The 10,031-nt window shown below is 43.6% G+C and overlaps 1 long non-coding RNA gene and 2 other non-coding genes across 8 annotated transcripts; all 3 read left to right on the plus strand.

Annotated features, from left to right (window-relative positions):
• The first annotated feature begins 314 nt into the window (after nucleotides 1-314).
• Nucleotides 315-4,558, plus strand: LOC109768083 (uncharacterized). Of its 3 annotated transcripts, XR_002234031.4 has the most exons (5): nucleotides 315-1,273; nucleotides 1,409-1,737; nucleotides 1,820-2,377; nucleotides 2,516-2,682; nucleotides 4,250-4,558. It is a non-coding gene; the product is annotated as an uncharacterized lncRNA (long non-coding RNA). The 3 variants fall into 3 exon arrangements; XR_012184476.1 differs by lacking the exon at nucleotides 1,409-1,737 and having other exon boundaries at nucleotides 420-1,273; XR_005756650.3 differs by lacking the exon at nucleotides 315-1,273 and having other exon boundaries at nucleotides 1,387-1,712.
• On the plus strand, nucleotides 2,351-2,413 carry LOC120965739 (small nucleolar RNA snoR101). Its single transcript, XR_005758763.1, has one exon. It is a non-coding gene; the product is annotated as a small nucleolar RNA snoR101 (small nucleolar RNA).
• A 2,621-nt stretch (nucleotides 4,559-7,179) lies between the features above and the next one.
• LOC109768085 (uncharacterized) lies at nucleotides 7,180-9,577 on the plus strand. Of its 4 annotated transcripts, none has more exons than XR_012184472.1 (5): nucleotides 7,180-8,124; nucleotides 8,295-8,472; nucleotides 8,604-8,677; nucleotides 8,829-9,106; nucleotides 9,217-9,577. It is a non-coding gene; the product is annotated as an uncharacterized protein (transcript). The 4 variants fall into 4 exon arrangements; XR_012184474.1 differs by having other exon boundaries at nucleotides 7,180-8,103; XR_012184471.1 differs by having other exon boundaries at nucleotides 7,180-8,099.
• Nucleotides 9,578-10,031: the final 454 nt, after the last annotated feature.

Raw genomic sequence — 10,031 nt, forward strand, 5'->3', positions numbered from 1 at the left:
AAGTCATAGGATATATACTGAACCAAGTACGAGCGTTCAAACTATTTTTAATGTGACTAGTCGAATTTGTTTAAGGAAACAAATTATTCCAGAGAATCAATAGCTTCTAGTTTTTTGGAAACCAATCTGCAATAAATGGCAGCGAAAGTAATTGCATGCAGGTAGAGAAAGGAAAGAAGATTATTTAGATGGTACTAGTGATTATTTTCAAATACAAAACGCTTAACAGGTTGGATCCAAATGAGGTGCCTGGACACCTAGGTGCCCCATATAATTTACCTATATATATATATAGAAACTCCTGACCCGTTCCCAACCTAACCCGCCTCCTACCGCTGGAGGCAGGCGTCGCGGGCGAGCGAGCGGCAGCCGGAGCCGGAGCCGGAGCGAGGAAGCCCGCGGCGCCGTGACGGGTCTAAGGGCCCGATGGTGATTCGTTGACTGGAAAAAAACTCCCCCTCAAACCAGATCGCCTCCACCCCCACCCCCACCTCCTACCTCCGGCGTCGGCCACGACGGTGCCTCCCACCTGCGGCAGCGCGCCTCGCCCCCCGACTCCCACCTCCAGCGTCGGCCACGCCCCTCGCCTCCCACCCGCAGCGGCGCGCCTCTCCCCCGACTCCCACCTCCGGGGTCGGGCACGCCCCCCGCCATCCACCCGTGGCGGCGCGCCACGTCCCCCGCCTCCACCTCCGGCCGCGCCACGCCCTCGGCTCCACCTCCCGCGACGCGCCATGGCTCCTCCTCCGACCTCCCACGAAGCGCTGGAGGAGCGGTCGTCGGCGGAGGGCGGAGCGTCGGCAACAACCACCTCTGCCCCGTCCCCCTCCTCCTCATACATCTGTCGCCCCGCCCCCACCTCCTCCCCCGCCCCCGGCGCCGCCCAGCCCCGCCCCCAACCTCCCCACCCCCACCTCCTCATGTTCGCCGGCGCGCCTCCACCTCTCGGTCGCCGGTGCGTCTCCACCTCTCGGCCGCCGACGCGCCTCTACCTTGTCCCGGCCGTCCAGGTAATGCGCGCGCATCAGTTCGCACAAGACTAGGTCGCCGGGCACCATTCGCCATCCGGCGCGACGCCATGGGTAAAGCCAAGATGGAGCTACCGGTTCTAGCACCGACACCTGCGACGTCAGTCCATCGATGTGCTCGGCGCCGTCCACAACTCCATCGCGCTCGAGCATACGCTCTAGATCATCTTCCACCATGCTCCGGCCACGGCTCCCCACTGCCAACACAAGATCCCAACCACTTCTGAAAAAACTGTTGTTATCTGGTTAGGAGTTCACATTTGCTAAATTCCGTAGTTCTTTGGTTCACCATTGCTAAATTTTGTAGCTATCTGGTTAGTAGTTCACCTTTTATAAAATATGTAGTTCTCTAGTTAGATAAACAGTGGTTATCTTTGCAGAAACAATGGTAGTCTACAATTTCTGTTATTGGTAGTAGCAGTTCAATATATATTAGAAGAAGAAAAAAGGAAACAGTGTTGTCTTGCATGACCACATGAGGTGTCACCACAAAAGCAGCAGACGATGTTTGAGGCTGTTTTGTAGGCTGCCACTGTTCTACCTGTCCGATAACAGTGGCGGCGAGACGAACACCGTGCGCGCACCTGTGTGACATGAAGCGGAGGCATCACTATGGCCACGTACAGAGTGTTGGGACTGCAACAATTCCCACGGTCCAAAGCGTAGAGGATGTGCTTGTGAGCTGTGATGTTCTGAACTTGTGATATATGTATGCATGCATGCTTTGTTTTGTGATGGATCACATATAGATCAATTCTTTTTCTTCTACTGAAAATCAATATGTTCTGCAGCTGCGGCGGTGAGAAGCAGACCCGTTCATGTTCCTCCATCTCCCAAGCTAAGTTTTCTGTTGTTTTTGATGTTATTCCTAAAAGAAAATCGTTTATACATGGCCAATGTGAATGTGCAGTATGGTGTAGTGCAAAAGAACAGTCACGTGTGTGGTTAATTAGCTGAGCATGCAGGGCCTGTTTGAGCTTTATGTGGAGAACTAGTTGGATACTACGGTTTTTGGAAAATCAAGTTGTTCTTTCTTTACATGATTTACAAACTCGCATTGCATTCTCCTGTTGCTTTACTCTTCCATCTCATATATATATGATTGAGTTATCTAAAAGAGCTTCTGTTCCTGCTATCTACAGAGATACATTGTTTTAACTGAAAAATGATGTCTCTGGCGGCCACCACTCCTTGGAAATTTTCTTCCATCTGCTTGTACGCAGACCATGGTGCTTGACTTTGTTCTTATCTTTTTATTTTTTGCAGCCAGTCAGTGCTTCTTCTTGATCTCCCGACCACCAGCGCCGCTTCTTCAAAATGATGTCTTACACTTGATCTCTGAACTTCAGGTAAGTTCATGTGGACACTATATCAATCCTGATGTAGAAATGCGTGTATGATGTCCAGTTTCTTCTTTCGGTTCAGTTCAATATCTAAAATCCATTCAGTTCAATTCTTATGTGTCGTCTGGGCAACGTGTCGCACAGCCACCGACCTCCTCTGGTTGGGCCACACCACCACCGGCCCGTCCACAACAGTTGCTGGCAGCCATCCAAGTTGAGCGCTGATGGTAGTCCTCTGCGTGCGTCAACGACACTCTCACAAGAAGCTCAATCATATTCAGGGATGAAAAAGGAGAGAAGCACAGGAAGAGGTACTATTTGCAAAAAAATGGTGGCTCAAAAAGTTCTGAAAACTCGACTAGCACAAAGTTAAACTAAATGCCTTTTCTAGTTTTTATGATGGCTAGCAGGTAGCTACATTATTATTCTGTCATTTATTTTCAGCAATTATTTAAATAGTTTGTACATTCTGAACTGCAAAAAAATATATTGAACACATAGATGTGATAAACACCTTTACCTTAATAATTGTCCCCAATAAGCAGCCAGAAAGATTCATCTTGTACTTATTGCTTACTTTCTATTGCTATCAGTTCAAATGATCAAAATGGTATAAAAACAAGTTGAATATTCCTCGTTTTGTGTCTCTTTGGATCCAAAACATTTTCAATTCTAGTGTAGCTCGCTATAAAAAAATATAACTTCACTGTGCAAAAGCTCAGTGGTTCAAATGCGATTTGTAATTCACTGTGCAAACGAAATATATAAGTTCATAGTAGTCTCGGTTGAGTTTATTGCTTCAGTTCAATTTCTATTTTTTGTTCAGTTCAATTTCCAGTTTTAGTTCAGTTCAATTCTTATTTTTAGTTTAGTTAAGTCAACTCTTATTTTTACTTCAGCTATCTGATGTATTCCCCTTGTTATTTGAGTAACCGAATAGTGCTTCATTTTCATGCTTCTAAGATACTACTCCTCCGTATCTAACTGAGCTTCAGCGGGCTTCTTTCTGTCTTAGTACTAATTTTCTTTGCCATCATATATCACAAAGATAGTACTGTTTGTATCTTGCTAATAGTTTCTAGAAACTTGATGAGTTAATAAATGAATAATTTCTTGTTGCAAGTCTGGTCTCATTGTCCATGCTATCTTGTTATGCTTATTAAGATTGTCCATGCCATCTTACTATAGTTGGTAAATAATTGAAGGGAGACGTTAGCATAAGCGAGTTTCTTGTCATGTGTGCTATGCTTATTCGACTCAACAAAGTGTTGCAATTCAGGCTAAAATGACTTGATTTAGTTCTAGTTATCCAGTGGGTTTGAGCACCTTGAAATGATCTGTAAAATTGAAGAAAATAGAATCTTCAGAAGTTACAGGGACCTACTGACGGCACTCCTTCTCTTTTGTGTTTTGAAACATTTCTAGCACTGAAGTTGTATGCTAATTAACTTTGTCAACAATCAAGAATTCAAACTATTGAAGACATATTTGGCCGAAGATATATATTGGCACCATGAGTTCTCAAATACTGATGTTGGAGCTCTTGTAGTATTTCATTTCTTAGGTTGCTTCGTTCAGAAAATGCCGCTTGTGTCTTCATTGCACCGACTTTTTTTAAAAATGCTGGAGACTTTGTTCTTAGTGTCAAAATTTTAGATCATATTCAGTCCGGTGAAGTACTAGTTGTTTCATCTCTCATCGGAGTTGTTTAATTGTGTTTGAGCCTTCCATACTGTGAGTAGCATGCATATTTGTTTACACAATACCGGCTTCGTTTAGTGCCAAAAATTAGTAAAAGCTATGCTCTCTTTTTTTCTCTCAAGTATCAGTAGCATAAGTCTCTGTGCCTCATTCTTTTTCTTTGAAGCTTTATTTCAGGTGGCAGCTTCGTCCTCTTTTAAACTGAAGTTTTCATTCAGGTAGTACATCCACAGCAGCTAGTACAGAATGCAGAGCAGTGGATGCAACTACCTAGTAGAATACTACAGGGAAGCAGGGACGTTCGATGCTACTGGATTGTGGATAGAGGAGTTAAATTAAGCCCCTGACATCGTTTCTACAAATCAGGGGAGCCAGATCCCTGCTTCAGTATATGACTTGTACAAGAAAACATACACTAAATGTAGCAGTTCACTATGTGTTTATATCATCAGTTCGTTAACAAATCAAAGAAAAAGTTTTTGTGCTTGTGACTATCCCGGTGACCGCCAATGTACTTAAATGTTTACTTTGCGCTTCCGTGTATGTTTTTGGGCAGTACAAATACATCGTCATACTAAGTACATACGCGGTCGGGGTCGAGGACCTCCTGCTGAACAGTACGACTTAACTTCTTGTTTTGTGGCCGGTCGCTCAAGGAGCTGAGTTCAAAATGAGAGAAGTTCAGAATATCGTCACAAAACACGTTCAGTATATGAAAACACGCTCAGTACAAAACCATACAGATATCCGTTCAAGTACTCTTTTTTCGGAACCATTCAAAATGAGAGAAGTCCAGAATACCATCGCAAAACAATGTTGAGTTCAAAAGAAAACACAAAACATTTTTGTTTTATTAAAAAATCATTCAGTTCAACAGTATAAACTATGCAAGTTCGGGCATGATGATACCATTGAGAATACGAGGAAAATTATACCGAAAATACACAGTAAAGTCTAGTATGTGAAAACATGCTCAGTACAGTACCATATAGATATCCGTTCAAGTACTCTCTCCAGAACCATTCAAAACTACTGTGAAAAATACCTCAGCACAAACACACAAAAGGAATCGAGTACTCTGTTTTTTGACCGGAAAAACAACACGATGAATCTCACCATATTCAAAATTACTCTCCAATGGTTGCGAATTTGAGAAAATATTCAACATGACTAAGTTTTGCATCTTCGATATCTTTCCAACGGTATATTATTTACCCCATTTCGACAAACTTTTAAAAAAATCGCGTTCGAAATCAAATTTGACCGTATTCTAATTCGAGTTTAAACCGTAAAGCATTAGAAAAACATTTCTATACAAAAAAGTTGCGCATTTCCATAGCTTTCCAACGCCGTATCACTTGCGTCAATCCGACAAACCATTTGCAAAAAAAGCGAAAATACGTTTCACCCAGAATTTCACCGTTTTTTAAATTACTTTTAAATTGTATAGAATTTGAAAAAACAATAGATAAATTGAAGAAGCGGATTTTCACCAGCTTTTCAATGTCATCTTATTTGCTCAATTCCGACAAACCGTTTGAAAATTAAGTCTGAAATACAATTCACGTTTTCGGTTTTGAAAAAACGGTTTTTTCAAAACTGCTCTTAAACCATGATGATTTTACAAAAAAAAAATCCTATATACTTGTAATGTAGATGTCAAGAGCTTTCCAACAATATATTACACGCCCCATTCGGACGAAAAGACGATCAGTTCAACGAGATGAAAATCATTAGTACAACCGCCTAAACCATCAGTTCAAGTAGGGTAACAGAATAATATTTTGTTACGTGAAACAGAATAGCCCAGATGTGTGTGTGTGTGTATATATATATATATGAAAAATTCATCTTACCACCCAATGGTAGTTACCCCACATATCTCATATGCTATCATATTGTATTATATATACTACTTTATCATTATAAATATGTTCATATATTATATATAACATATTCCTAAGTGAGTTACATGAAAAAATTACAAGTTGACCCATGGTTTTTATTATATTAGTGAAATACGTATATATTTGTACGTAAAAAAAGCATACTCAAAATACGATGCATATTACCTAAAAAGTAGTATATATACTATCTAAACATTCTTATATACTACATATTACGTGCACGTAGAGCGTGTTTGATTCGCTTCCTCGGTCTGTGATGCCTCGCCTGAAGCTTGCCTGAGATCTAACTGTGTTTGTTTGGTTGAAGCCCTGAAAGAAGTAGTCCAAGCCTGGCCTAGATCACGCAGGCAGGTGATTAGCCTGCCAGGCATCCGTTTTCGATAGCCTGGGTGATGTCCGGTGTTAGCCTGGAGCTAATCCGAGCGCTTTTGACATGGGTTATGGGCTGACACCGTCTACTTCTAAATATTTTAATCCATAAATATTTCCCAGGCCCAGAACATGATCCAAACGCATACTAGTCTAGGGAGCCTGACCAGGCCAGGAAATTTGTATTCGATGTGCCTGGCCAGGCAGCGTTTTTGTCCAGGCATGCAGCCCAGGACAGCAATCAAACTGACCCGTACTCTCTAATATTATAGATACTACATACAACTACAAAACTAAAGTGATGGTATATATATATATATATATATATATATATATATATATATATATATATATATATATATATGACAAATGTTTCGTACAAGCAGTGGTAGTTACCACCACTTCAGTTTTGTATGTTGTATGTAGTATCTGTTGAAATCGGGAGTATATACATGTAGTATGTAGTATATAACAATAATTAGGTAGTATATATACTAACTTTTAGTTAGTATGTATCATATTTTGAATATGTTTTTTTACGTACAAATATGTACGTATTTCACAAATATAATAAAAACTATGGACTCATGTGCATTTTTTTCATATAACTTGTTTTGAAATATCTTAGATATAGTATATGAACATATTTAAAATAATAAAATAGTATATATAGTACTGCATGGTAATATATGAGACATGTGGATAACTACCACCGAATAATAAGATGGATTATATATATATATGACAGCACTATTCTAATTCTGGAATTAGAATAACTATTTGGATCACGATCAGACCTATAAGAAGCGACGAGGTGTTCCCGAACTCCCCGAACCGATAGAAAAAAGAAGAAAAAGAAACCTCACCTACGAGCTCTCCCCAACCTCCCGATTCTAACGCGCCGTCGGCCCCCTCCGCCCTCCCTACCCCCAACCGCACGCGGCGCCCCCACCCTGCTCCCAATCGCCGCCGCCGTCCCTAACCACCGGCGACGCCCCGGATGCGCCGCCACCACGCGCCGGCCAGCTCCACGCCAGACCGCGCCGCGCGCCCTCCGCCCCAACCACCTCTGTCGCCTCCACACCCCCGCCACACTGTTCCCGAGCACCGCCCCCTGCCGCCAGGCCCCTGCTCCCGAGCGCCACCGCCCGCCGACGGGACACTACTCTGGAGCGTCGCCCAGGGCCCGCGCCCCCATCCCCTACTCTCACCAGCCCCCCGAGCTTTGCCGCCCAGGCAACAACGCTGCCCCAGAGCGATGCCCAGGGCCCCGCACCGCTGACAGCCGTCGCCCCTGGATCTCCTCTGCCACGACGCGCCAGTACACCCCCCGCCTCCTCTCCCAACCTTCGCCGGGGCCGCTTCCTCTACCAATCGCCGCCGTGGTCCCTGTCTACCTCAACCTCAGCTTCTCCTCAGGCTCCCGTGCTTCCATCCCCACCCCGAAAGGTTCGCCACGGCGACCCTCCACTGGCATTGTTCTCCTCACCGGCGACCCTCCCCTGCTGTCGTCTCCCTCCTCCCTTCTTAATTCCTCACGCACCGGTTGGGCTCTGCTGGGATTTTGGCTGCGGGATCCGTCCGTCCCTACACCGCGTGGGTTTTGATGACCACAGACGAGTGAGATCGATGGCAACTGACGGCAACCACCGGTGCACTCGCCATGCCCAGTCACCTCTGTTCTCTCTCGACTTCGACGACGGCTCGGGTAGCTAGTGCTCGTAGCCAGTGTCTGAAGTTCAGCTATATGTGTAGGTGCAAAAAAATGATGTTTTGGTTAGTTGGTTTCAGTTTCACAGTTTTCTTCCAAGTTTATATTTCCAAAAATGCATCAACGCCGTGGAGAGTTAATTGTTTTTGTGTACTTGTATCAAGCCTTGTGTTTCATGGAGAGAGATAGAGACATTTGTGGCCGACGAGAGCACTAATCGGCTTTTCTCTTGAAGGTTTCACCTCCGATCAGTGCTCCATGCTCCCCACCGGCGCACCCCGTCGCCGTCCATCGAGCCACCTGGCCACCACTTGCAGAAGGAGGAGTCCTCGGCCTGCAGCTAGAGGAGGTCTCGACCTGCATCTACAGATGGATGGCAGCGGGAGGTTACTCCTTCAGGCTGTATTCGACAGGTCGGAGCGTTGCTGCCCATCTACGCTCCCGCGTGCCCGTTCTCCCATCAATATCTATTTTTGCTCTCTTGCGTGTGAAACCAATATTTCCTCTACCAACTGATATTCTAATTGTCTTGTGAACATTTCAGAGGACGTCAATGAATGAATGGTTTCTGAAGATTTCCAACTTGAAGGGCTCACCTTTTATACACATGAATGCACGGTGCATATGCCACGCTTTATTATGCTGTGGATACTTGTCTTACCCAACCTCTGGATAACATGCAGCGGCAGTATTCAGAAATATATTTGATAACCAATGGAATATTTCTGCTCTCTAATGGCTCGTTGTTTGGCTTTGGTTTTGTCAACAGTGGTGTATCGGAGAGCCCATCCTACCTTCTTGCAGTGGTCTACCTGGTCACCACAATCGGCTTTGGTTTTGTCAACAGTGGTGTATCAGAGAGCCCATCCTGATGATGCTGCCAGGCAGAGGCTCCCTCACCACCGCGCAGACTCCTACCGGTGCAGCTTCACTGCCGCACCATGGCGTTCATCGACGCCTCCTCCGGCCGTTCAAGTACGCGGCCCGTGGAGGTTCACAACTACAGGGCCCCCGAAATCCCACTCCTGCCATGCTCAGATGAGGAAGGTTTCGGCCTCGTACTTCTGATTTCATACACTCTGTCATTTTTCACCCATTTTATTTCAACAAAGATGGTTGTTTTATGCTTGCCCTGCAATGCTACTACAAATCTGCAGGCCAAAAAACTAACTTCACCAAAAACAAGAAAAAAGATGAGCACAGACGCCCGTCGATGTCCGCTGTGTTATCCTACTGATGAAGTAATTCAAGGAGCAGGTGGTTTCGTTCGCCTGAAGCACCAACATAAAAAAATCAATTTTGGTTCTCTGTAGTTATTTCCCCAAGCTCAAGGGAGCACCAACCATCCAAAAAATGTGTTCTTGTACCTTTTCTCATTCAGAGTGTGGTGAGGAATGAGAGATACAACATGTCTTTTTTATACAAAAGTATGCCTTTTTCTTCTTCGATTGTTTATGTATTTGGCTCACGAAAAAATTGACTTGACATCCGTGGAGAGAATTCGAGAAGTTTCTTCTACATTTTGTGCTCTTGATGTATAATTTTTTTTATCTATTGTTGCCATTTTTAAGACTGCTCGCAAACTGGAAGATTGTTTTCCACAAAGCATGATGTCAAAAAAAGAAAAAGAAATGTCAATTTTCAAAGAAGCTAAATCTGATCTACTATGATGCATTTGAAAAAGGGTTGCTTATTTTGGAATTTATCATGTACTTAAATGATCATTTGAGGCTTCAATTGTTCTTAATTTAAGTGTCATGTGTATCTGCTAGTAGTTGACAATGTATACCTTTGTGCCAAATTTTCAAATAAAATAAACCCTAAGAAGTTCAAATATAAAAAATAGAGCAGTACAGTGTTTATAAAAAATGGATTTTCCATTTCTCAAAAAACAACAAGTTTAATTTTAAAGAACAGAGTGGTTTGGGGTTTATTTACAAAATTAGGATTTTCCCTGTTATTAAAAAGAATA

This window comes from Aegilops tauschii, chromosome 5 (genome assembly GCF_002575655.3).
Source record: "Aegilops tauschii subsp. strangulata cultivar AL8/78 chromosome 5, Aet v6.0, whole genome shotgun sequence".
In the NCBI taxonomy this organism is placed as follows: Eukaryota; Viridiplantae; Streptophyta; class Magnoliopsida; order Poales; family Poaceae; genus Aegilops; species Aegilops tauschii.